This window comes from Protopterus annectens, chromosome 5.part0 (assembly GCF_019279795.1).
Source record: "Protopterus annectens isolate FY-2018-M chromosome 5.part0, PAN1.0, whole genome shotgun sequence".
Lineage (NCBI taxonomy): Eukaryota > Metazoa > Chordata > Ceratodontiformes > Protopteridae > Protopterus > Protopterus annectens.
Genome location: NC_056735.1, coordinates 1252574920 through 1252600217, shown reverse-complemented (window position 1 = coordinate 1252600217; position 25298 = coordinate 1252574920). Strand labels below are relative to the sequence as shown.

Here is a 25298-nt window from a genome sequence, read left to right as displayed (position 1 = left end):
GATTTTTGCGAATTTTACATATGTCTGTTGAAACCTGAAAAAAATTGGTTTGCCCTTGAGAAGTCCCTAAAGCTAGTCTTGTTTTCTTGTTTGTTAATGGCATAATACAACTAAGCCTGAGAGAGATAATTATCAGTTTGTGGTCAGATTTAACCAGGGATAAGGAGATGTGGGGTACAGGAGAGAGCCTTATGGTTTATCCTTAGGGATCACCCACTGAACACTCCGTAATAAACTGGTTGCTGCGGATTTATCGTTTGTGTTTCTTCCTTCCATTCATTTGGATAGTTTTCATTTTCTTATGCTTCTTGGTTGGTGAGACAAGTGCTGACAATGATAATATCTTGGTAGGCTCTCTGCAGGATTTGAATCAATTTATTGGAGGCCTTGCAGCACTAATCCAGGTGCTGTCAGGACAGATTACGGATTTGGGCAGGAATCTGAGTGCCATACCTACCACTTTCAGACTTAACATTAGCGGTTCAGGTCGTATCCATGATACACTGGATAGCTCCATTCCCCCAGATCAAGGGAGCCTTAATTTCACCCCTACACTGTCTACGACGTCTGACACTGAACGTCAAGAGGCAGGGGGCGTTGTCAACAGTAATTTGGAAGGAGTGAGAGGCTTGGCATCTTTTTCACTCGCAGAATGGATGAACACTGGTTTCAAAAGCAAGTTTAAGGATTACAACTCTGGTATCAGTAGCAACAACAACATTAGAACTGTAGATGAGCAGCTTGTGCATCTTGAAAGGGAGATTACAAAATACAGGAAATTACAAATTGAAAATAATTACTTGCGTGAGTGCTTATGAAGGGAGCATATACCCAAGGGTTTGAGGACATGGCGATTCCCTACAGGTACTGTTTATGGCTCTGAATTTTACATTGACTTAATTGTCATGTTTAATAGACATGGTTGTGAACTAGTTGAATCATTAATGAAAGACAATGACAGAGAAATGAATGTGCTTAAAAAGACTATTGATGAGTGTGATGCCATACTCAAAAGTGACTTGTGTTTTCCTTTAAAAATGGATAAGTATAGGGCAATGTTTGTTAACGTTGACAAGTATGTGGATGAGTTAGTTAACAAAAAAGGTAAAAAGTTGGACAGGGATATTAAGGAATATGAGTCTGGTAAGGCCTACCCCCTACCTAATGGTAATTATAGAGGACAACAGTTCAGCGAAAGGGCTAATGTTAACCACGACGACTATGTCAGTCAAGAGGCCATGGGGGAGGTGGACGACGTTTACCCTGAGGTTTCAGTCCCTTTAGAGGTTCCCTTGAGGAGGTCAGAGTGCCTCCAGAATCGAACAAAGCAGTATACACATGGCAGGGAAGTGGAGAACAATGAGAACTACAGGAATTCGTTCTCCTACAGAGGTCGGGGGAGGGGGGAGAACAGGTGGTGAATGGTTTGAATACTCAGATGTCAGCCAATATTATCACCAATAGTGATGGTGATTTCAAGATTTTCAACTTAAGTGATGCCAGTGTGGGCACACAATGGACTGAATTGTTTCAAAAAGGGCTTAATTTTGTTCCCACGAGGATACCCTCCATTAAAACCGCTTTACTGGAGTTAAAAATCTTTGTGAGGAAACTCAATCTGAAAGTGTTTTTTGAGAATGAACCTAGTCCCATACAATGTATTCAATGTAAAAAATCCAGTACGTTTAATCCCCCCTTGTTACCCTATGCTGCAAGTTTTTGAAAATGTATGTGCTAACCAAATTAGAAAGTTGGTTAAGCGCAGGAAATATGAGTACATTTCCAATCTTACTAAAGAAGAAAATGATTTACTTAAACAGATTTGTGACAACAAAAGCATTAGGGTAATGAAACCAGACAAGGGAGGGGGGTTGTGGTTATGGAACAAAGGGCCTACGCAGAAAAAATGTTGACACATTTGTATAGTGAAAGTTACGAACAGACATCAGTCAGTGAGCTCAATATAGCATACAGAAATATTGACATCACTTTGAATGACTTGTTAATGGATGGTCAAGTCACTTGTGAATTTAACTTTTTACAGCAAAAAACACCTCAGATACAGACAATATTCGGTATCCCTAAAATTCACAAAAATATTGTTGACCCCCCCCCCCTTTGAGACCTGTTGTTGATGCCAAGGCATCAAATACATTTAACTTGGCGAAGTTTGTTGATTTTCATTTTAAAAATGTGTTGGAAAAATATCAGCATGTCTTTAGGGACTCATGGGACTGTTTGAGTAAAATAAAAGATGATTTATATAGTGAACAGTTGATTTTTGCAACCATCGATGTACAGGATTTATTTAACGTTATTCACCCTGAGACAGGTACATTGTGGTTCTCTGATTTTTTATGTTCCAATACCAATTTGGGGCATGATATGATTTTAATGTTCAGAACACTTATGGATTTAATTCTTGATAACAATTTCATTGTGTTTGACAATCAATATTTCAAACAAAAAGTTGGAGTGGCAATGGGGGCAGCGTGTGCCCCCTTATTTGCCAACATTGTTTTAACACAATGGGAATGCAATGTGGTATTTAAGAATGGTTTATTTAAGTGTTGTAAATTTTACGGCCGATTTTTGGAGGACATCCTTATATTTTGGGAAGGTTCACTAGAAGGTTTAGATATGTTTTTTGACTTTCTGAATGAAAGTACAACCTTCTTGTCCTTCACTATGGAAGCTTCCATGGATAAAGTTCATTATTTAGATTTAGAAATTAAGAAGGATGTTGTCAATAAATGCTTTATTTCCACCATCTATAGAAAACCCACTTTTTCTAATACCTTATTACATTTTGACAGCTGCCATCTCCCTCACCAGAAAAAATCACTTGTGAAGGGACAGGCTGTGAGGTTGGCAAGGATGGTGTGTGTTTTCGAACAATTTACAGAGGAAATCGGGACATTGAAGTTTATGTTATTAAGAAGGGGGTACCCCAATTCATTCACTTGACCCTATATTACAGGAGGTCACTAGAAAAAGAATGGAAGGGCATTTTTTTCCTCTTTTAGGAACTAATGTGGAAGCCACAATTCCTTATAATGCAACAAGTGCTGGTACCAACCAGGATTCAGAGGTGGGAGAAAGGGGCTTTAACCGGGCCATGATTATCACATTTAGTCCCTCATTTAAGGACATTAAGGAAGTCATCAACAACAATTGGTGTATATTAATGGATGATGAGGAACACAAAGAAAAATGGGACATAAGCCATTGGTTGTGTATAAAAGAAATAGCAACTTCAAAAACATTCTAGAAACTAATACTTCCAGAGGTAGGGGAGGTAGTATGAAAAAATGTGGGCACTGTCCACAATGTTGTCACATTATGGAAACAGACTCTATCCACATTGAGGGGTATGATGAAGTAAATTTGAGACAAAAGTTCAACTGTTTGACCAAATGTTTAATGTACATAGCAATTTGTCGGGTATGTGCAAGGTTTTACATTGGTAAAACCAAAAATGCTCTCAACAAGCGGATATATCAACACATGTATGATATACGTAAACTAAGTTTGAGTAACGCTTTGGCTAGTTATGTGTTTGAATGTAGTGGTCACTCTTTCAGATTTGCAGGTCTGGAACAAATTGTTGATAAAGACATGAGGGGTGGGCTAAAAGACATGTTTTTGGAATACATGGAATTAGTGTGGCAACTTCGTGCTAATGCCATGGCCAGCCCCAGTCTTAATGAGACCATATCTATATCCAGCCTACTGAAATTAAAATCTGAGCTTCACATGTGACCATTTTGTAGTATGTTTATACACTTGGGATTTTGTCATGGTGTGTATATTTCATATACACACATTGGTATACTTGTGCACATAAAAGTGAACCTGTTAAAATGAACAACAGTCCACCTTGGTTTTTATAGGGGCTATACAGAGATTTAACCAAGGACTTAAAATTCATGTACACAAACAATTCACGGTTATGTGTTTTATTACGCAAAGTTTTATTTATTATGGCATAATGCACATGCTATATAAAATGGGCACATATGCATTTATTCATATAGTTATTTGCTTAATAATTATTTAGGTTATATATTGTTACAACAGTTTTAATTTATTTGATTTGATTTTGATGTCAGTAAAATGCTGTTTTATTATTGGTGATGTTCACATTACATAAATTATATAAATTATACATTATATATGTATGTTTGGTATTTTTAAATAGTTTCACTTAATTCAGTCAATTTTTTATTAATTAGGGGGAGTGGTATTGTGACCATGTGATATTGTGTATGGTATATAAGTATGTTACAGCTTTTTAATGGTGTTTCTGATGAAATCTGAGGCTTAAGGCCGATGAAAGCGCTTAAACAATAAACTGGTTGCTGTGGATTTATCGTTTGTGTTTCTTGCTTCCATTCATTTGGACACTCAAAAGTATCTTATAAAACAGGCTATGAAAATTGACCAGTCAGATTGCTGTCTATCTGTTCCATTCAGAGAAGAAAGCTAGTGATGGCCATCTAGGCCTTGCATTGTCACAGACCTCAACTTCCTCATACACATCAAAATCCAAATGTCTTAAAGTCATTTAGCAAGGAAAAACTATTAAACAGAGAAGTACTTAAAAACAATAAATCAATAAAAAATGCTGCAACTCCAACTCAAGTACATTACAAAGGCTTCATAAAGATAATACAAAATAAAAAAAACAGGAATCAGGACTGTGACACAAATTAAACAACTTTTCAGTAATAAAAGTTCTAAAAACTCAAGTACATTACCTAATCGGTAACAATAAAAGTTATCTGAAGAAAATGAAAGCATAAAATTCTCAAAGGAAGGGACAGGAAGTAGATGACATGAAGCAAAAACAGCAGTCCCCATAGCACCAGGAAACAGTAAATCTGTCATAGTCAAATTACATACACACAGAAATGCTGTAGAAGATAAGGACAGGCATTTTTTGACCGTACAGTATGCAAAAGTAAAACACTGTAGGAGTACAAAATCATAATAAAAATAGGAAACATGGACTCTGAAAATTTACTGAAACCCAGTTAAATAAAGGAAACAAACATACCATCAGCTAAACTAAAAAGTAATAGGGTTGGAGGAAGCAACAGTGCTTGCATTAATTTCTTTTTTTTTAGATCTTGGAAGTTGCCAACAAAATGTTTACCCTTGTGAATATTTTTAAGGTGCAGTAAGCATACTGTCATCCAAACTAACTTAAAAAAAAACTTGGGGAAAACATTGCTGCCTGCATATATATGTCTTTTTGGAGCTGATGTAAAATTCAAACTGCAAAAAATGTACACAAGTCCATTGTGTAACAGCAATAATGCTCTTGGGGTGTATGTGCAGTACAAATATTACAGCATGCCAAAGGATTGTTAGCATGCATCTTTCACGTTCATGCCACACAACTCTCCTAGGCATGCAGTAATATCTGTATCACACACCCACATACCCTTTTGTCTTATTGCATGCCTATTAATTTTCATTCATTGTATGGTTATTGTGTTGCTCCTACAAGTGTTTGAGTTACACTGTATATAGTCCTGTAATGTATGCTAATTTATACTTTATTGAAACTGTCTCCAAATGCCTTCACAGTAATTAGGTTTTACCCAAATCAACCTACTAGATAACAAAACAAAATAAAAGTCAGTAAAAGCTCTGGATGAGTAGGGTTCATTGTCCTTCTGGTATCACTTTTTTTTTTTGCGTTTTCCTAGCTAAGTCTTGCAGCTGTTTTCTGGGGATCAAAATTTAAGACGCATGTTCTGGTAGCACCTGGAAGATAGTATCTTTGGCACTGCATAGCTGTTTGTGCTGCAGTGTCATTACCTAGGAAATTACACATTTTCAGCCCAGAATTTAACTTACATGTTCCAAAAGATCTCATATTACACACAAAAATGTCTGATGAACATGTACAAATTACCTCTTCTGATTATTGTAGGCTAGAGCAAGTGTTTTAGCTGACACAGGAAGGTATAATGGCATACTTACCCGTGATTGTTGATGCAGATGGCCTCAGTGTTTAGACTGTAGCAGACTTGGTGGTATAATACTGTTAGCTAGACAGGAGGCCTGCATGCTTAGTATGCTAATGCGTTGATGTTAATTGGTATAATTTGTATCTTAAAGAGGGTTCATAATCATTGTATAATTCACTTCTCCCCAGACAGAGAAGCCCATGAGTGGTCATGATGGATTTTGGACATTATTTTAACATGGACTTGGACTTTATGAACATTTTTACATAGAAGATGACAACAGCCCATTTCTGTCTGGAGACCAGCTGTACTCACCTCAAGTCAAACTGCACCATTTTAATAAATGACAGGTCAATATTTTGTTGTTAAATCTGTGAGATTCATTTTGTAAATGTCTGCACTGAAGATGCTTTCTGTGTGCCTTTATTGTATAAATATTTTTAAATGGTGAATATGTTAAAATTGTTAAAATTACACAGTTTTGTTTTGTAGGTTTCCATTACAATGTACATTATATTGTATATACATTTTTTTACTTGCACAATTTAATTTGTATTCACTCTTGTTAATATCATAAAGTCCCAAAGTTTACATACTTGGGGTTACGTCTGTATGCATAAACAACATGATTGTCCATAATGAGGTTATTTTGGTGCTTCCCATAATTTTCTCTTAAAAGTTTGAGTAAGGAACTCTAACCATTTGCATTGGCAATACCTTGTTTTATTCAATGGAACAAAATGGTAAAAAAGTTAAACATTTTAAGAAATTGTCATTAACAATATACTGAATTTAGGCTGATGATTGTAATTCTGATAATTGACCAAAGTGCTCTAAAGCCTTGACCTGTTTATGCAGGCTTAATGGCATGTGTTAAATATTAGCATCCACAATATGCGTGCATGTATTGCTGGTAGTGTCTATCATGAGTCTTGGCTGCAAACATGAAGAACTTGAAAATTAAGCTATTGAGCTTTAGAATGAAGGAATATGGGGGACAAGGCATTTTAACATAGGAATTAGTAATTTGCTTTGTGTAATTGGAAGAGCACAGAGAGGATGCCTGGCCAAGAACAGAACCTCACCAAGTACTGATCTAGCACTGTAAGTAACATTGATTTGAGTGTATCAAAAGAATTGTTTAAACATATTTGAGCTTACATAATGTACCATGTACATGAATGAAAGCTATTATTTCCACTTCTAAATCCAGCTGTGAATCAATACCATGTTAACTCATCATCTGTTGTATATTTTTTTACTCTTGGCTGTATCCTTTTTATTGAATTTTGGATGTCTGATTAATTTGCTGTCTGCACTTAAGAAGTCAGTTGCTGCTTTAAAATACAGAAGTTCGCAAAACCAGTTATTCATTGTAATAAACATTTGTGTAAAAAAAAAACTCCTTACCTGTGGATGCAGAACACTACAATATGTTTGTAATTTATATGGGTAAGGCAGTACAATAGCACAGTGTTTTATGACCCACCCTCTTAATGCAGCTCATGTACTGAATGTGTATTCTGGGAGGGATTTCAGTATTTGCAATTGCTACCACTCACGTAAAATAACTGCTCCATGAACAAGTTTATTAAGAATTATTGTCTTATCAACACTGCAGTGTAAATTGCATTTCATATAATAAAAAATATACTAAATGCTTAGTGAATGAATGTTCACTCTAATAATTGTTTGAGTTAGTACCACTATACTCCTAGTATTCCTCAAGCTTTATCAGTGCATGTAAATGATATGTGTTTTAGAAGTGTGTGAGCATCATGCAGGTATGCACAGCTAAAGAAATGTCTGTAGTAGAAAAGGCTGTAGCAAACGAGTTGGCGCTTCATTTTTATAAGAGTTTTCACAGAGTTATTGTTGGAAAAAGTAGAAAGATGTTCATCATATTTCTACAGTTGCAGTAGTGATTACCTCTAGGGACTTATGTCAGAGAAGGCCAAATATCCAACCTGATGTCCAGTGCTTTTTTCTCAGTCATCCCTCTCCTGGCTGGATGGATGCCTTCCCACCTGGATATCAGTACATTAAGTGGTATAAAAAAGGCATCCACCAGTGCCATCTTTCATTCTTCCCTGCCTCATTATGAGTCTAGATCATTGTATATTGTGCTAGCATTCAGCAGCATTTCATTGGTTTGGCCTGGATTCCAAAGATTCAGTTAAGTACCCCACTGGAGAACCATTCTAATCTCTTTGACTATATTATGCATGTGTATTTACAGCTGTTATAGTTTTTTGGGGGGTTTCAGTTATAGATATCAGAAGTTAAAGTTTGTAAGTACATTTCATAAAGACTTTCTCACACACCGTGTATTTTTTGGGCCTATAAACATGATGTCACCAAGAGCCCACACTGTGCATGCTTAAACCAGAAGACTGTTATATGGAGAGTAAGGTTTCTCCAGAACTATCTGAACCAATGAAAACTGCATGCCTTGACCAAGGCCACTATGGTGTCATCCAAGTCTACCATAGATGCACCACAAAAAAGGAGAGTGGTGCTCCCATTTGAAGAATGTACAGTAGGAGGGTGATATTCTTTTGGAGATCAAATATCTCCCTGGACTGGAGAGTGTGTGGTCTGGTGAGATGTCTTTACAGCTCCTAACCTGACTTCTACAGATTGTACTGAAGGCCTCTAGCATTCCCCATTAGGAGACTGCCATGAGTTCAGAAGACAGTACACTCTCCCAAGCCAGAAATACTCCATTTGATTGATCTGGATGCTTCCCTGTGGGTTACTGGTTCTGACACCCATAGCTTGATTTCTAAGTCTGAGGGCAACCCCAGTTCTAAAACTGAGGTAATTGGCATCTGTCTACTTGAGGGGAACAAAGACAGCCACTCCAAAATCCGGGCCCAAGACTTCTAGACAGCAGACTTCCACCATCTTGCCTCATTATGACATGGGTGGACCTTCGTCCCTTTCTGCTTTCTCAGACCCATCTCAATACATAATAAAATTGCTCCAGTATTTTCTACACTTAAGAATTAACAGTCATCTTAATTACAACAGTCCATGTTGAGAACTCTAGACTTAAGAGAAGAAAGGAGACATCCCCTTTGGGCAGTCAGATTCCTCTGACTCAGGAATGTATAATCTGTAATGCATGGACCAAATGTCTTCATTTCAGAGTTTTGAATCAAACACTGAGGATTCCTTATCCTTTACCACCTCAACAGAATGAAGCATTTACTAGTACATCTTTGGAGATCAGCTCCTAAGAAACCAGACATTTTTTAGAATGGTGCATTCCTATTAATATATTTATAAAGCATCCTGCTGCTGATCTAACCATGGTGACTATGGATACCAGCAAAGCCCCTTCTAGGGCTCCAACCAAGAACCCACTTCCCAGTGACTAGGAAAGGGAAATACTACACCTCCTTGGGAAGGTCTACACCTCTTACACCCTGGCCTCAGGGCTCGAATTGCTAAAGTCACATGGTGAAGTAGCAAGGTTCACAGCTATCTCTGTTAAAAGGTATGTCTGAAGAGATGCCAAAGCTCTAGGGTATTAGTGCTAGACCTATGTAACTTATCTTCACAGGTAGCAAAGCATCTCATCAAATACAGGTATGATACTGTTGTATGTCATGTACAATGTCAGCTTTGAGATCAGTGATATGGAAACATGCCTGGTGAGAACTACCATCCCCACTGGACCACTTAAAACTGAACACTTCAATATCCCACTTGAGAAGGAAGTGTTTTTTTTTTCTGCCCCTACAGAATAAGTTTTTTTTTTTTTTTTAAGCTGGAGGAAAAGGGCAAGACTCTCAGTTAGTGAAACAGGTGATTCATTAACCCGTGTCCATCTATATTAGAAATCCTACAAAAAATTTACCCCAGAGGCAGAAAAAAGGAAAACAGATTAAGTGGTAGAGAGTCCACTACAAGCAGAAATGGCAGGACCAAAAAAAGGAAGCCTGGAGTCCCTCCATGCCAAGACCACAGGAGAGAACAGAAACAGAGTTTGTCCATCCTTCACTCCCACCATCCCAAATTTCACCACAACCCCCGTTCTCCAAAATTCAACATTCAAAAAATGGGAGGGAGGTCACTTGGACCTTTTTGTGAGTGAGTGAGTGGGGGAGGAGTCACAAAAGACACTATGATGCCAAAATCATAGCCCAAGGTGCAGACTACATTCCATTTAAAAAAAATGCTCAAATTCCAAAGGAATTTGGTACATTTCTAATAAGGTCTCTTGTGGCAAAGGGCAATAGAGAGAGTACCACATCTAGAAGAAGGCAAATAATTTTCCCCAAGACAATTCATGGCACTAATAGAAGATGGCTTTAAGAGGCCAGTCTTAGCTAAACACGTTTCTGAAGGTTGCAAATTGCAGAAGGCCTGACTTGCAAACTTTCCTCCTTCCCACCTTCCCCAAAGTCTTCATGCTAACATTGGCTCTGCAGGAATCCTACCTCTGTATACCACTGATCAAAGCAGACAGGCAGTTCCTCATCTTTAAATAGGAAGATCCCACTTCCAATTCACTTCCTTGCCTTTTGGTTTTTCTAATGCACCCAGGGTATTTACAAAATGGCTGGCTCCAGTAATTGCCATTTACATAACCTACCTGTATCTGAACAACTGCCTATTAGGAGTAATAACTCGGGAAGCCCTGCACTTCAACCTTTCATGCTTTAAGATTCTGAGACTCTCATGAATCTTCCAAAGTCCCAGCTGTTTCACAAAAAGCATACATTGTTCTTTGGGGCCATAGCTTGAAGCTGGACATCAGAAAGCCTTTATGCCCAGGAGAAAGTGACTTTTCTCAGCCAGTAACAGTAACAGCTCAACCACATCTAAGGACATTGAGCTATTTATTATTAATTATTTTATTAATGTTTGTTTACTGGGGTGAATGAAAGGGGAAACAAGTGCCCATTTTCTACAGAGGCCCAGGGAGAACAATTCTATACGTTCCATAAGATGTTACAACTTTTTACAGAGTAGTATCCCCTAGCCAGACTACACATGAGGAAGTTCCAGTGATCCCTAAAAAACAGATGGTGTCAACATCTGGCCTCCCTGCCTATCCTGTATTTAAAGGAACTCTCAAGTTGGGCACAACAAATGAGCCAAACCTAAGAATCCCATTCAAACTGAGGACAGTTACCCAGACATTAACCACAGGCAAGACTCCTCAGCCACTGGCACAGGTTACAAAAGAAGACATATCAGTGTAAAGAAGATAGAAGTGATTCTGTCAGGGTTGCAAAACAAATTTGAAAATATGCAATTATGTAGATTTTCACAGGCAACACTACCGTTATGCAGTAGATTACTATTTATGCAGGCTAGACATGAAACAGTGATTGATATTCATTAGGTCAGTGTTTTGCAGTATCATAATCAATGTTCAAGATGCTTTCCCTTCTGTCTCAGTTACCTTTCATCCCATGTCTTAGTCTTTTGCTAACCTTGATTTAAATGATCTGTATCATTACATCCCAGTTCTCAGTGACCCCAGTTTTTTTTTTTTCAGATTTTTCGAGTTTGGCTTAAATTTTCAGTTCTGTAGCTTTCCAGTTGAGCTATCTACAGCTCCAAGGGTGTTCATGGAATACCTGGCACCAATAATAACTCATTTCTGGTAGCAAGGCATTCACATTTTCCTTATTTATATGACTGCCTTATATTTGCAGGCTCATTTCAAAACGTTGGGGATCTCTAACCAGGGTAAAGGACCACATTCTCAGTCTGTGATTCTGGATGTATTTACAGAATTCTTCTCTCATTGTTTCTCACAGGATAGTATTTCTGGGATGCTTTCTGGATACATCTCTCATGAGGGCTTTTCTTCCTCAGGACAAAGTAGACCTTTACAAAGAACAGTTTCTGGTTTTCTCCAAGAAGCCCCTGAACTCACCCAGGGAATATCGCAGGATTCTGGGTTCCATGACTTCCACACATTCCATGATTAATCTTGCTAGACTTCTCATGAGAAAATTTCAGTGATTCCTCAAATCTGTTTGGACTCAACACTAGCACCAACCATCTCTTCAGATCTCATTGTTGGGGGGTTTATCAAGTGGGAGTTGGTCTCCCCTTTTTCTTTATAGCTCCTAATTAGTCTAAAATCATAGATGCCCCAGACTTTACTTGGGGAGCTGTTTCTAATGGAGGTGAAAGTCCAGGGTATTTGTCCCAGGTAGCAGTGATGCTCCCTTCTGTTGAAAATGATTGAGTAATTGCCAGAAGCTCTTTCTTAAAATGGGCTTACACAAGACAGGAGTTGTTTGATGCAACCCAGCTTTCAACTTCTTCAGTTTGGTGCTTAGATGATAGAGTTATAATAGTTTTTAGGCGATAGATTTCTGAGGATGTGCAGCAGGTATTAAAAACGGCTAAGAAACGTGCTACTAGAAAATCACATATGGGTAAGTGGGAAAAAATTCTAGTTGGTGTCATATTAAGAACAATGACCATTTTAAGGCTCAGATGCCTCTGGTTCTACAATATTCATGAGAGTTATCTTTTGGCCTTAACTATCAAGATTCACCTTTCATCCATCTCTGCTGATCTGCCCATCAAGTCCGCATTTCTACCTAGCCTCAAGTCTCAACATTTTTGAAAGGGATTCTGAATATCCATTCATCAATAAAACAGATGCCCAATTCTTGGGACCTTAATTGTGTTGTACAGAAACATATTCATTTTCCATTAGAACCAGCTTACCAAGCTGATTTGAAGTTCTTAACTTGAAAAACAAAATTTCCTCAATGCTCTTACCTTTTTAAGGAGAATATCTGCATTACAAGCTCTTATAATTAGCCAACCTATTTATTTTTCATACAGATGGGTCATCTTTATGAACAATTTCATTTATGCCTAAAGTGATTGCAGAGTTTACTTTGAAACAAGCTATTTATTCCCTTGAGTTTTTTCCAAATCCCAAAAACTTAGGAAGAAAGGATTTTACATATTCTGGATGTCCACAGGCAACGTAGATACTAAAACCTTCAGGAATTTGAATCAACTTTTTATTTCCTTTGAAGGTAAGAAGAATGTGCAATTGTGGTCAAAACGAACAATTTCCTGATGGTTGTCTCATGCTATTGTGCTTTGTTATTCACACGATGACAAGTCACTTCCGGGTGAGCTCTGGGCCCATTATACCAAGGCTTAGGTGGCTTCTGTGACTTTGTGGAAATTAGTGTACTCTAGAAGTATTTTAGAGACCACAATTTTCTCCTCTGTGCATAGTTTTACAAAAGATTACAAATTAGATTATTTTTCCGTGTCCAAAGTGGGTTTTGCTAGGACGATTCTCCAGATGCTCCTGGACTCTGACCTTTCTTTTTTTCTCCCCCCTTTCTTTTTAAACTGTGCTAGTCTACGAGTATAGCTCAGGTTACTGCAACAGTGATCTAATGATGAACACAGTACATTAACGTACCACAATATTAGATATTCAACTAGATCACTGTTGCAGAAGGGTCACTTCCCCATATCCCCTATTTTGGGGTTATGATTTTTGCCAGTGTGTGGATATTTTTATTTATCCATATTTTCCTAACATATGCCTAAAGTGCAGGAATCTAGCCTACTTAGTATGGGGCAAGAAAGTTCTGAAGGTTTGAAACCCTAACCATGGACTTCGAACTGTTCTCCCTGAACCCTTGAGCAGTCAGGGCACATGGAAGGTGCCCCAAAGCATTGGATGTTGGCCAGTTGTCATATCCTTAGCAGGCTATAAGCCATATAGTTTAGCCTACTGCTGCAGTGATCTGTTCAAACATCTGTTATGGTAAATTAACTTACACAGCTGTATTTTTCTAGCCCAGGAGGTAGGTATGATCCTCAGGCAATCCTATATCCCTTCTAAGGACAGCATGATTTCAGAAAAGATGCTGACCCAAACAAATGGATGTAAGGGATATTTTTCTGTATCTGGTACATATGTGGGGTGTGCAGAAGCCTCCCCTTTTGCTTCTCCTGAACAACTACAAACATTTTGCACAAAAATACATTTTCCATGGATCTGGAAAATAGATGCTTTCTCCATTAGCTGGACAGGCCTATTTCTGTATATCTTTCCTCCAAACCTCTGGAGATTACAAAATGTAATGAAGGACAAGCCAAAAATGCTACTGATAGCTCCTTTGTGGCTGAGACAACTCTTCCTCCTAATGACCATAAGGATATAGCTTGTACTGCTGCTTCAGCATATGTGCCCCTTTACCTAAAATAAGGGTACTCACATAGGTTCATAGCGAAGTATAGGCATTTTAAGCCTAGCCAGTTTCCCTTTTGGTACCTGAATTAACCAATCCCATTTGGAGTTAGATTAGCCTTACCCATCCCATGTTGATGATTATATATTACCCACAGGGAGAATAACTGCAATCATACTATATATAATTTGAGGAGAACCATGTATGGGGTAAAGCACTTAGAAACTGCCTGAGTCCATTTGTAGTACAGGAGCAATTCTGGGGTAAATTTCTTGTTTATCCTTCCAGAGATCTAAGTTGTACTTGAATATGGATATGGCCTTGTTTTATGTAGATGGGGAGTCTGTTGTAGAACAGCGGTATCCTGTGTGGGATCCCTATCAGTTGATTGAGTTTTCAAAAACTCAAAATCCATATGATCAAGACCTTATGACTGAGCTTTTGAAAACTCAGAGCTTTTGAATGGAGATTGCAGTACAGCGAGGACTGGGAAATTTAACCTTTTCTTCACTGTAGTGCGATCTCTGAGTTGGTATATATAATTTTCAGGGGGGGTTGTGCAGGGGGGCTTTCCCCCCTGCATAAACATAAAAAAAGTAGATTTTTGTTTTGTTTCTTTGTTTTTTTTTTTATGATCAGAAATGTGATCATATAGTCTTGACCATATGAATTTTAAGTTTCTGAAAACACAATCAGTTGACATAGATCCACTATTGAGATGTACCCATATCTCCAAACCATTCTGTTGATGCTGCAGAAGAGATTTAGATCCTTAGACCAATTATTTCTGATGGCATATGACTTACTAATGTACAGTAGGTCTATCAGTATTTGGTTGAAGGATGCCTTGTATGCCAAACACAGGTCACCTCTTAGGAATATGTAGGATACTGAGTATAGTGATAGGGCTTTGGTTCTGTCCATGTAGGGTAGGACATGTTATTTAGACACTGTATCCCCTTAGTTAAGGTATTTCCGTGTGTGTTTCTGGACAGATACATGCCAAAGGGGGCATTATACTTGCCCTAATGAGGGCTAAATAAAGGGGGACAATAACATCCCTAGATCTAAACACAGTCCCTTTGTTTGTAAGTTACGCAATGTAGAAGGCTTTCTTGTGACAGTGGACACGTGCACCTCAACCTGATTAACTTAAGGTGAAATGCATGGATGATCTCTCTCATTCCCTTCAGGCACATGCTTTCTGTGTCAAGCAAGACTAGGAATCTAATACAAGGAATTTGTACCTGGGAAAAAGATGTTTCCTGTGGTGCCAAAGGAGATGCCAAGACCAGACTTAGTCCTTGGTGTCCTTTGTCCTCGATTACCTGTCTCACCTGTTTTTAACATCTTTATAAAACATGACATTTTTAAAAAGTGACATAGGTACTTGGTACAGTATTTGAAAAGAAAACAAATTGTAATAATATTTCCTTTGTTTTCGTGCAGTATTTGTACATGTTTTCTTTTTAACAACATCCACACCTCCATTACATAAATTGCTCTGTTCCAGTCTTCCCTTAAATTTCGCTCCTTAACCTAACCACTCTTATGCAAGTATTGTTCTTGGAAATTCCATTTATTTCTATGTAACTTGTTCCTTCTCTTTTCTAAAGGTCCTACTTCCTATTCCTTTATCTCCTTTAAAATATGTATTACTTCAGTTACAGCTCATTTAGATTTTGATTTCCATTTTTTAGTAATTGCTTTTTTTCAGCCAATAGCATTAAACTTCACACAACCTTACTATGTCTTTGGGCAGTTCAGACTGTATATCCCAGCTGAAAAGAATCGGTTCCTTAGTTAAAAACATTTGCTTCACCAACACTTTAAAAAAATTCCTTACAGAGGAATTTGTCAAAATCTGCCAACTCTTTAAATTCCCAAAAAATGTTTCCAATTACCATCTCTCTCTCTTTCCCATCACACTTCCAGCATTTGCTCTCTGAGGAAAATTTCTGATATTTGCTTGAGGTATAAAAATATCTGTGAAAACATTCCAAGCAAAAATCCTAAATCTTCTGTACTTTGCTGCATACTACCTGTTAGACTTCTTTAAGTATTGAAGTTGCATGTATCTGTCATTTTACTATGCTTACCTTGAAAACACCCAAGCTCTTCCAAATTACATGTGAAGCAGCTTCTCAAAGGAGTCATGTCCATCTGTTAATCCTTAGATTGCCTCCTTTTATCGAGCTGTTGTTGTGCAACTCATATAGCTACTGTGGAAAAAAATGTTTTAGTGGCTATCAACTCTACTAGAAGTTTAAAACTATGGGCACTCTCATGCAAGGATCCTTATCTCATCATCCTGAAGGGGATAGAGTCACTTTATTTCAGTAATGAAAGAAGAGTTAGTGTTGAGTGAGTTATCCAGGAAAAGAGCTGTTCACTTCTCTGTTTTTACCCTACCATCCACCACACCCCCAAAAAAGAGGGAGAGAAAGTAAAGACCTTGCTTTCCCTAGATGTACATAGATAATGGCAATTTTATTTGGGCAAAACAAAAGATTTGTGTCCCTTGCTCAAAGTAGGGAGGGCAGACGTGTTTCTCATTAAACTATTTCCAAATAAGTAATTCATTGCATCTCTTTCTGATATTCATTCCATGACAAGACTGTCCCAGGGCAAATGAGTTCACATTTTATTGGGGCCACTTTTGCCACCACTGCTGGAATTCCTTAAAGGAGTCATTGCACATTCCATTTTGAAAGTAGCTTCCTGGCCATAATTTCAGTCTTTTACAAAACTCTACAACTTGGATAGCTGGAGGACTTTGCCATAGCCATTTTCTGGGACTCATACAAACCATTCCTTTTCAAGTCCAGCCCTCCTCCAAGGCTCACATGCTTTAAGAATCCTGCCAACAGTTTACACCCTACTACAGCAGTAAGATGAACAAAGTAAAGATGTATTAGGACCTTACAGTACTGTATTTGTGGGTGTTCAATCCACTGTTGCAGTAATTTTCCCTCCCTCACCTTTCCTTGAGTCTCTGTAGGGTTGAGGCCGGTACCTACATATTCTTAGTCCTTATCCTCCCTCTTTTTTTCACATTTACATGATTATAGTCCTACCCAGGTTAACCTAGTGTCTAAAGAGGCAGATTACCAGCTCCCTTCTGGTTTGGTAATCCTGGTAGAGGTCAGCTTTATACAGGAATTTTGACATGGTCTTGTCTCGGACCTCACCACAAGTGTGAACCACAGTAAGAAAAAGAGAGAGATGGCATTGTGGATATTCCACTTATACCACTGATTTGTTTATGTCCAGGTAGGAGGGTGTCAGCCCAGCTAGAAGGTTTAAGGGTGCAAAGGTCTTGAAGTCAGACCAGACGTTATGCATTCTGCAACAGAAGTCCTGAGGTGTCATCACCATTGTAACAGTGGACACACTGGAACATCTAGAATTATGGCAGGTTCTAAGCACAGCTGTACTTTTACTTTAATACCACATTTGCCAGTAGGTTGAAGTGTTGATTGTAATTTTTGAACTTTAGATGAAAAAAGAAAGAAAAATAAATCAGTATTGAACACACTACAATGTGAAAAACATCTTGCACTGTCATTCACCAGGTGAAGTAAATGTCACTGTATGATATGAGGCTGCAGTTTGGTGCTGTTACTCTAAACAGGTTAAACATGTGAAACACAGCTGATGTGAGATTCTTGCATGGTTATTTAGTGTCTTAGCAGAGCAACATAGAATTAATTGGAGAACAGGCAGCATTTACAAGGATTAACATGCATTTGATTCTTATTTAGAGTAAAGCATTTGTTGGGCTCTTCCTTTCCAGGGTAATTTCCAACATGTAGTAAAAAAAAGAAAAAAATGTAACCTAGAATTAACAGAAGAACCCACACCGGGTATTACAGTTGCTGTTGTACGTAAAATGTTTCAAAAACATTTACCTTGCTTATTTTGTTGTTAACATGCAGACTAGTTCTCCTGACATTTATTCTGGCATGAAGTAAAAACATACAGAATGAGATTTAGACCAAAGTATGTGAAAAGAAAAACCAAAGTACTGGTAGTAATAATAATTCCGTAACACTAAAGCCATTCAGCTGTCTCTGTAAATACTGTTTTTACATTGTTAAATTTGAACATTTGTAATCCGTTTTTTCAAAAATAAACAAGAATCTAAAAGTTAGATACGTATTCTTTGTTTTTGCAATAGTTCTAGATTCAGAAAAGATGCTTTGTTTTATTGCCTGACAATTGAATGAATGTGATATATTTCAGTCTCAAATATAAATAAAATGTTAAACACTAAGCCTTTATTTGAGGTACCTGACTTTAAGTGGTTTTGATCTTCTATAATGTTAATGTTGGTACTAAATTGTACTGTGCAGCTGTCGAAATGATGGCTCGTCCACATTATGACAATCACCAAAACCCCACAAAGGATCTAACTAGAAAGATGAACTGCTTCCATAAACCATCTGTATACTTAGTATTTTCATGGGGCCTTTCCGACATCAGTGAAAACATCTTCCACAAAAGTGCTAGGGTGTTTACCTAGACCCTTAGTTAGTATGCAGGTGTTTACATAGACCCCTAGTTAGTATGCAGTTCTACACATAACTTTGACCAGCTCTTAGAACATATTGTTTACAGGATCTTTTATTGACAGACTGTTTTTTTCTAGACTGAGTTAGCAAAGTCTCTGGCCCAATTGGCCTACAAGTATGTTGTGTAATGGGGGGCAATCTCGGGTCATATCAGCAGACTAGCCAAGTCCTGCCTCTCCTCATGTCATGCAAGATGTAAGGGAAGCCTACTTTATCACTGGTCTCTTTGGTGTCTGTGAGTCAATACCCCTTCTATAAATGGAAGGCAGTAGCCACAGTAGTCATAGGTAGGTACTAGGCTATTGGCCCTAGGGCCTATACAAGCCTAGCCAAATAGGTACCCTGGCTTTCGCAACCAATGAAAATTATTTTCCTGTGCCCCCATCGAGCAGAGCCACAGAGGTGATGCCCACAGTGAATTTCCTATTTCCCATCCAGTCATCAAGATTTTTCTTGAAGAGTGCTAATGAGGAGCTTTGTTTGATAAAGTTAGGTAGTTTGTTCCAGAGTATGAGAAGTCTCTGGGACTGGAATCTATCCCTCCAGCATGTTCTGTTTATTGTGGTGACAATATTTAGATCCTAGAGCGTGTAGCTCGGAGGGATTCTGATTTCTTTAAATGGTGCATGTCCAACAGCTCTGGGTTTGACATAGCTTTGTATGTTAGGCAGAGATCACCTAGGAGTAGGCGATATGCTATGGAGTAAAGCTGGAGTTTTTTGAGTCTGAATAGGGCATCTGTTTGAGGCCAGTAATCCTCTTTGTGAAGTATTTCTGCAGCCTTTCCAGTTGTAGATGTTTTGTGAGGTACATACCAAAACGGGCATGTACTCTATAATGGGTCTAATGAGTGACGAGTAGAGGGGAACAATGACCTTTTTTTTCCTGGATGAGAAACCTTTTGTGATGAGGTGTGCCACATAGAAGGATTTCCTGACTACTGTGGCGATGTGATTATCAAAGGAGAGACTACTGTCCACCTGTGTCCCAAGGTCTCTTATCACACTATCATGGATCTCTCTGACTGATGAAATGTTTATTTTATGGAAACTTCTGCAGCAAAAATGTGCTTTTATGAATGCAGATATTTGTTTCTTTTTCTGTTCCTGGCTTCACAACCTTTTTTTTATTAGTTATCTCTAGAACTTATGTAAATACTTGTCTCATATAGTTCTTAATAGAGACTGTTCCCTATACAGTTCTAGTTCTTTCACAGCATAGTTACATCACTGACCAACTTAAAAGTGATTTTTTCTGTACATAGTTTTACGTATGTTAAAAACATTTTAAAAAATGAACTGCGCAAGGTAAAACTCCTCAAGCTATTCTTAGCAGGAATTCTGTTTTGTTTCCTGTGAACAAATGAATAAAAAGGAACGTTGCTGCATACTAAATTTATTTATTTTATTTTACATTTGTTTACCGGGAAAGTCCGACTGGACAAAAGTCCATTTTCAGTGGAAACCCGGGGAGAAAAGCTCTGGATAAAATATGTAAATCAAACAGCAAGAAATCAACAAGACTTAGACTATGGACATCAAGCTGTAACGCAGTAAATGTTCTAAGATAACACATAGCAAACAAGATGAGAAATGTTAGCACATAGTTTCATATAGTGCATAAAAATGTTATGCATTACTTACAACAGTGTTGATTATGCTACTATAAAAATTGCGCTTAGAAGGCTCATCACTCAACACAGTAGTGTAGAAGATGGGGTACATAAATATGCTACACATATTGTGGTGGTATGGAATGCTGAAGCTAGTCAGTAGCGCTGGTAAGTAAAAGAGGTGAAACAACGTAATAGCAGAGATGTTGTGGAGAGACAAGTTGTTACTAAGTAGTAGGGGGTGAAGCAGCATAACAGAATTGATTAGTGAAACATAATGTTTAGAGGGGCAAAATTAAAAGATTTCTGGATCAATACAAGGGGAAAATAAGATCAAGATCTCTGGATCTAAGCAAGAATACAGATGGGTTAGTTCTAATAGATACAGAAGGACTTTGTAAGGCATATTGGGTTTAGATGGAGAATAGGCTGTTGAGTACGTGTTTATCCTGGGGAGTCACAGGAGCATAACCAGGTATTCATATAGTATGTTTTGAGGAGCTTTTTAGATCGAGTGGTGGAGCTAATGGAAGTCGGGTGACTAGGTAGGGTATTCCAAGCTTCAGAAATAGAATAACTAAAGAGAGATTTCCCAGCATCATTATTATGTTTGATGACATCTAGGTGTTTTGGGGTACTAGATCTTAAGGTTCTTGTTGAAGAATAAGGTATAATTAGATTTTGGAGTACTGGAGTTTAACTGGGTAGTAGTATAGTTTGTGTGCCAATGACAATTGATCAAGTTTCGGTACCTCAATCTAGTTTAGTTGTTTGAGAGCTACACAGTGATGGGACCTATAGTGGGGTCTCAGCAAATCTAGCAATCTTGTTCAATCAAGATTCTAATTTGTTTAGGTCAGCTTTGCGGAGGTTGGTTAGCACTGGAAATGTGTAGAGGAGGGTGGACAACAGGTATGTCCTAGCTGTACTGGTTTTGTTGTCTTTAATGAGAAATAAAGCCATGGTGGTGCAGCAGTAGTGTTGTCGCCTCACTGCAAGAGGTTCTCTTGTTCGATTCTCAGCTGGAGCGCCTTTTGTGTGGAGTCTGCATGTCCTCCCCGTGGTAGAGTGGAGTTTGAAAGACATGCGTGAATGGGCAAGCCTTCGTTGTACATTGGGCATCTGGCTGGCACCTCAGCACTCTAAAAACCTACTGCCAATCATTGGCGGACCGGAGTTCCGCTGTGGTGACCCGACCCCTAACCGGGAAAAGCTGAAAGAAGAACAAGAAGAACAGTGATAAATTGCTTGTTCTGGTAAAGGAGACCCAGTTTTTTGTGAACCTTCTTGATAGTTTGGGCTATATGAATGTCAAATTTTAAGTTATCTATTTCTACTCCTAACAGTTTGGTGTGGGAGGTAAGGGTAATCATGGTTTTGTTATTGGACATGATTGTAAAACTGTCACGTGGGGGAGGGAGATCTACATGGGCTGAAAGGAAGAAGTGATGTTTTATTTGAATTCAGAATAAGTTGAGAGTTAGTGAACCAGGTTTCAGCTAATGAGAAGCAGTTTTGGGTAAGGGAGTGAAGGTCATCTAGTGTGTGGGCTAAACGTATGAGGATGGTGTCATCGGCATATTGTACTACCAAGGCATTAGGTGTGGAGGATGAGAGATGAATGGTAAATAGAGAGGATTAGTGGGCCCAGTATGGAGCCTTGAGGGACTCCTAAGGATACTGGTAGGAGAGAGGATAGTTGGTTCTGCCATTTTACTGCTTGTTGGCATCCTGATAGGTAGCTTTTAAACCATGAGATAGAGGGGGTGCTGATGTTTAGGGTGGATAGTGTATTAAGGAGTCTATTATGGCTGACCATATTGAAAGCTTTGGACAGATCTAAATAATGGCAAAAACTAATTGTCCCTTGTTTCTGTGGTGGTTAACTGTGTTGGAAAAGGACATTAGAGCAATGGTGGTGCTGTGGAAAGGTCTAAAGCCGTGCTGGTATTTAGATTGTTTTTTAGAAGGTAGTCCATTAGTTGGGTGTGAATGACTCTTTCTAGTATTTTTAATAATGGTGATAGAATAATAGTTGGTCGGTAGTTACTGAGTTCAAAGGAGTTGCCACCCTTGTGCAGTGGTATTATGTGGGAGATTTTCCATATAGTAGGTACTTTACACTCTGATATTGATCTATTAATTAGCATAGCAACAGGATAGGCTATAGCCTCTGCAGCTAGCTGTTGAAATTCTGATGGTAGATTATCTGTGGCCAGGGTGATTGGTTTAAGCTTGTGGAGGAGTTTTAAAATGGATTTGGTTGACAGTGGGTGCAAGCTAAAGTGGGAAATATTATCTTGTGTGTTTGTGCTATTTTGTGTGGTTGGTAAGACAGGACAGCTGCTGTTACTTTGGGTTTCTGATAGGGCCTTGACTGTTTCGGTGAAATATTTATTGAACTGAGTGGGGATATTATCATAGTTGTTTACTGTTGCAGGCATAGGGGTACTGGATTTGGCTGGCTGAAGTATAGAATTTATGTTGTTGTTGTGTCTTTCGTCCTTTCCCGGTTAGGGGTCGCCACAGCGGAACTCCGGTCCGCTAATGATTGGCAGTTGAATTTTACGTGCTGAGTTGCCAGCCCTAATGCACAACCTACAATGTAGGTACGACCATTCACACATGTCTCCACGCAGAAGACGCTCTAGCTGGAGTCGACCTGGTCAGCGTCTTACTGTGAGGCGACAGTGCTACCGCAGCACCACCACAGTGGATATAGAATTTATAATGGCCCAAAATTTTTGAGGGTTGTGCATATATTTCTCCTGGAGGTTTTGGTAGTAGTTGATTTTGTCTAGTTTAATAAGTTTTTTGGCTTATTATGGAGATCTGAGTAGTTTTGTTGATTGTGTTATGTTTTTATGAAACTGTATCCATGCTTTATCTCTGTCTTTGAGAATGGATTTAGTTACCTTAGTTAGCCAGGAAGCAAATGTTGCTTTTATTCTAATGGTTCTGGTGGGTGCCTGATGGTTTAATATTTGTAGGAAAGGTGAGGTAGTGAACTGCCTCATCTAGAGATAGTAGGGTTAGTGGTTTCCAACTGTAACATTTTTGGGCATTTGTAAAGTCGTCTGGCCCCATTCGATTCTCGGATGGAGCGTCTTCTGTGTGGAGTCTGCATGTCCTCCCTGCGGTCGACTGACGTTTAAAGACATGCAGGTAAGTGCGTGCGTACATGAATGGATGTGCCTTCTTTGAAGGTTGGGCATTGGGCTGGCTGCATGGCACCGTAAAAATCCACTGTCAGTCATTAGCAGACTGGAGTCCCGCTGTGTCGACCCCTAACCACTGAAAGCCAAAAGACTTGTATACAGTCGTCTGTCTTGAAGTTCTTTTGTTTCCTACTACTCTAAAGGTTGTCTGGTTAATTTGGTGAGTTCTACTCCTAAGAAGGAAGGTAGGTTGATGGTTGCTAAGGCTGTTGGGCAGACACCCTGCTTGAGATGCGAGTGAGGGATCAGATACAAGAATCCTCACATTTGAACTCTCTGAGAGGGTCAGCACCTTAGATACTCCCCTCCATGGGACTGACTGTCCATGCCCCATATATGGCACTCAGGTTTGCGTCTCTACTGCATTTGAATTTCTGTGTAAACTACAGAGGCAGTGGAAGTGTCTGATAGAACTTCTGGAAAGGAATGTGAGGCACCAAAAGTCTTTTCATTGGCATAATGAGTAAAGGACCTAGAACCTAGCAGTGGTTTTCAGTCAACCTCTCCCAATCACCACTTTTCTCATTGGGATGCTGAAGTCCTAGTCTAGAAATCCAGATATCAATGTTCTCCCTTTTGGGTATATCCCCCACAGTTTGTATGTCAAGGTTATATATGTTATACCTGTTACAGTGACTGTTTTCACTGTGATGATATATTTCTTATAGTTTATTTGTATGCCCAGCATTCCTTTTAGTCTGTGAAGCTGTTTAATTAGTGATGGTAGAAATTATAATTCCATTGAGCTTCTACGTACATGCCTCATCTGTTCAGGCAAAGAGGGAGCAATGCCCATCTTACTTCTCTTAAAGTCAGGAAGTTAATTGAACTCTTCTGAGATTGATATGGAAATGGCTAAAACTTCTCCTTTCTGTCTTTTTCTAAGGCAAGATGGTTTGGCTGTTAGGACTAAGGCTCCCCAGAATGTAGGTTAGCAGTGATTCAAGAAATGAGAGAGATGGAACACCATCCACCACCCCTCACATTTAGAGTCCTTGCATGACTTGGGTAAGATGATCTGCAAATTCCTATATTAGATGCTCCATACTCAGAAAAGCTGAAGGCATTCATTGAACAGTGTTCTCCAGAACCACTCTGTCTTCTCTATTGTCCACAATAGCGTCTACCACCTTTGTCACTTAAGCTTCTTTCTACCAGGTAGATAACCTGAGCCATTATCTGCTGTGGCAAACAGATTGTTTCTTGCATGCTTTACAAAATGCAGGCATTCTCTGCTTTTGTAGTTCAATAATCTTGTAAAGGAAAATAAGGAGACTGTTACCAAGCTAAGAGTATTAAAAATATAAAGGTATGCCCCATGGTCCACAATTATTACATTTAGCCACACTGTGACTTTCAGACTTAATGTATGAACATCTGTCTTATGCTTTTCTTGTCTACGGCTGGCTAACAGGAAGTTTGATTGCATTTAAAATACTGCCTTCAGAAGCCAGGGTAAAGATGATCATTATAAGGATCATAGCTGCAGAACATTTTTAAACCTATATATTAAATAAGTATATTTTACATTGCAACTTGAGTTTAAATACATTAATTGACAAGAAATCAAAGTGTAACAAGTTTCCATTATTATTTTCATGTAATATACATGTTTTTTTAAAACAATTTCACCATTACATAAATTGTTCAATTTCTGTCTTCCCTTAAACGTCATGCCTCGTGAATATTATTCTGCAGGTATTGTT

General features: G+C 38.5%; 1 protein-coding gene across 1 annotated transcript in view; it reads left to right on the top strand.

Moving 5' to 3' along the window:
- ALCAM (activated leukocyte cell adhesion molecule) overlaps positions 1-18341 on the top strand; it is a gene marked incomplete in the record, with an annotated part of 1355533 nt that extends 1337192 nt beyond the window's left edge. Inside the window, 1 exon segment of the mRNA XM_044071096.1 lies at positions 6170-18341.
- Between the last annotated feature and the right edge of the window lie 6957 nt (positions 18342-25298).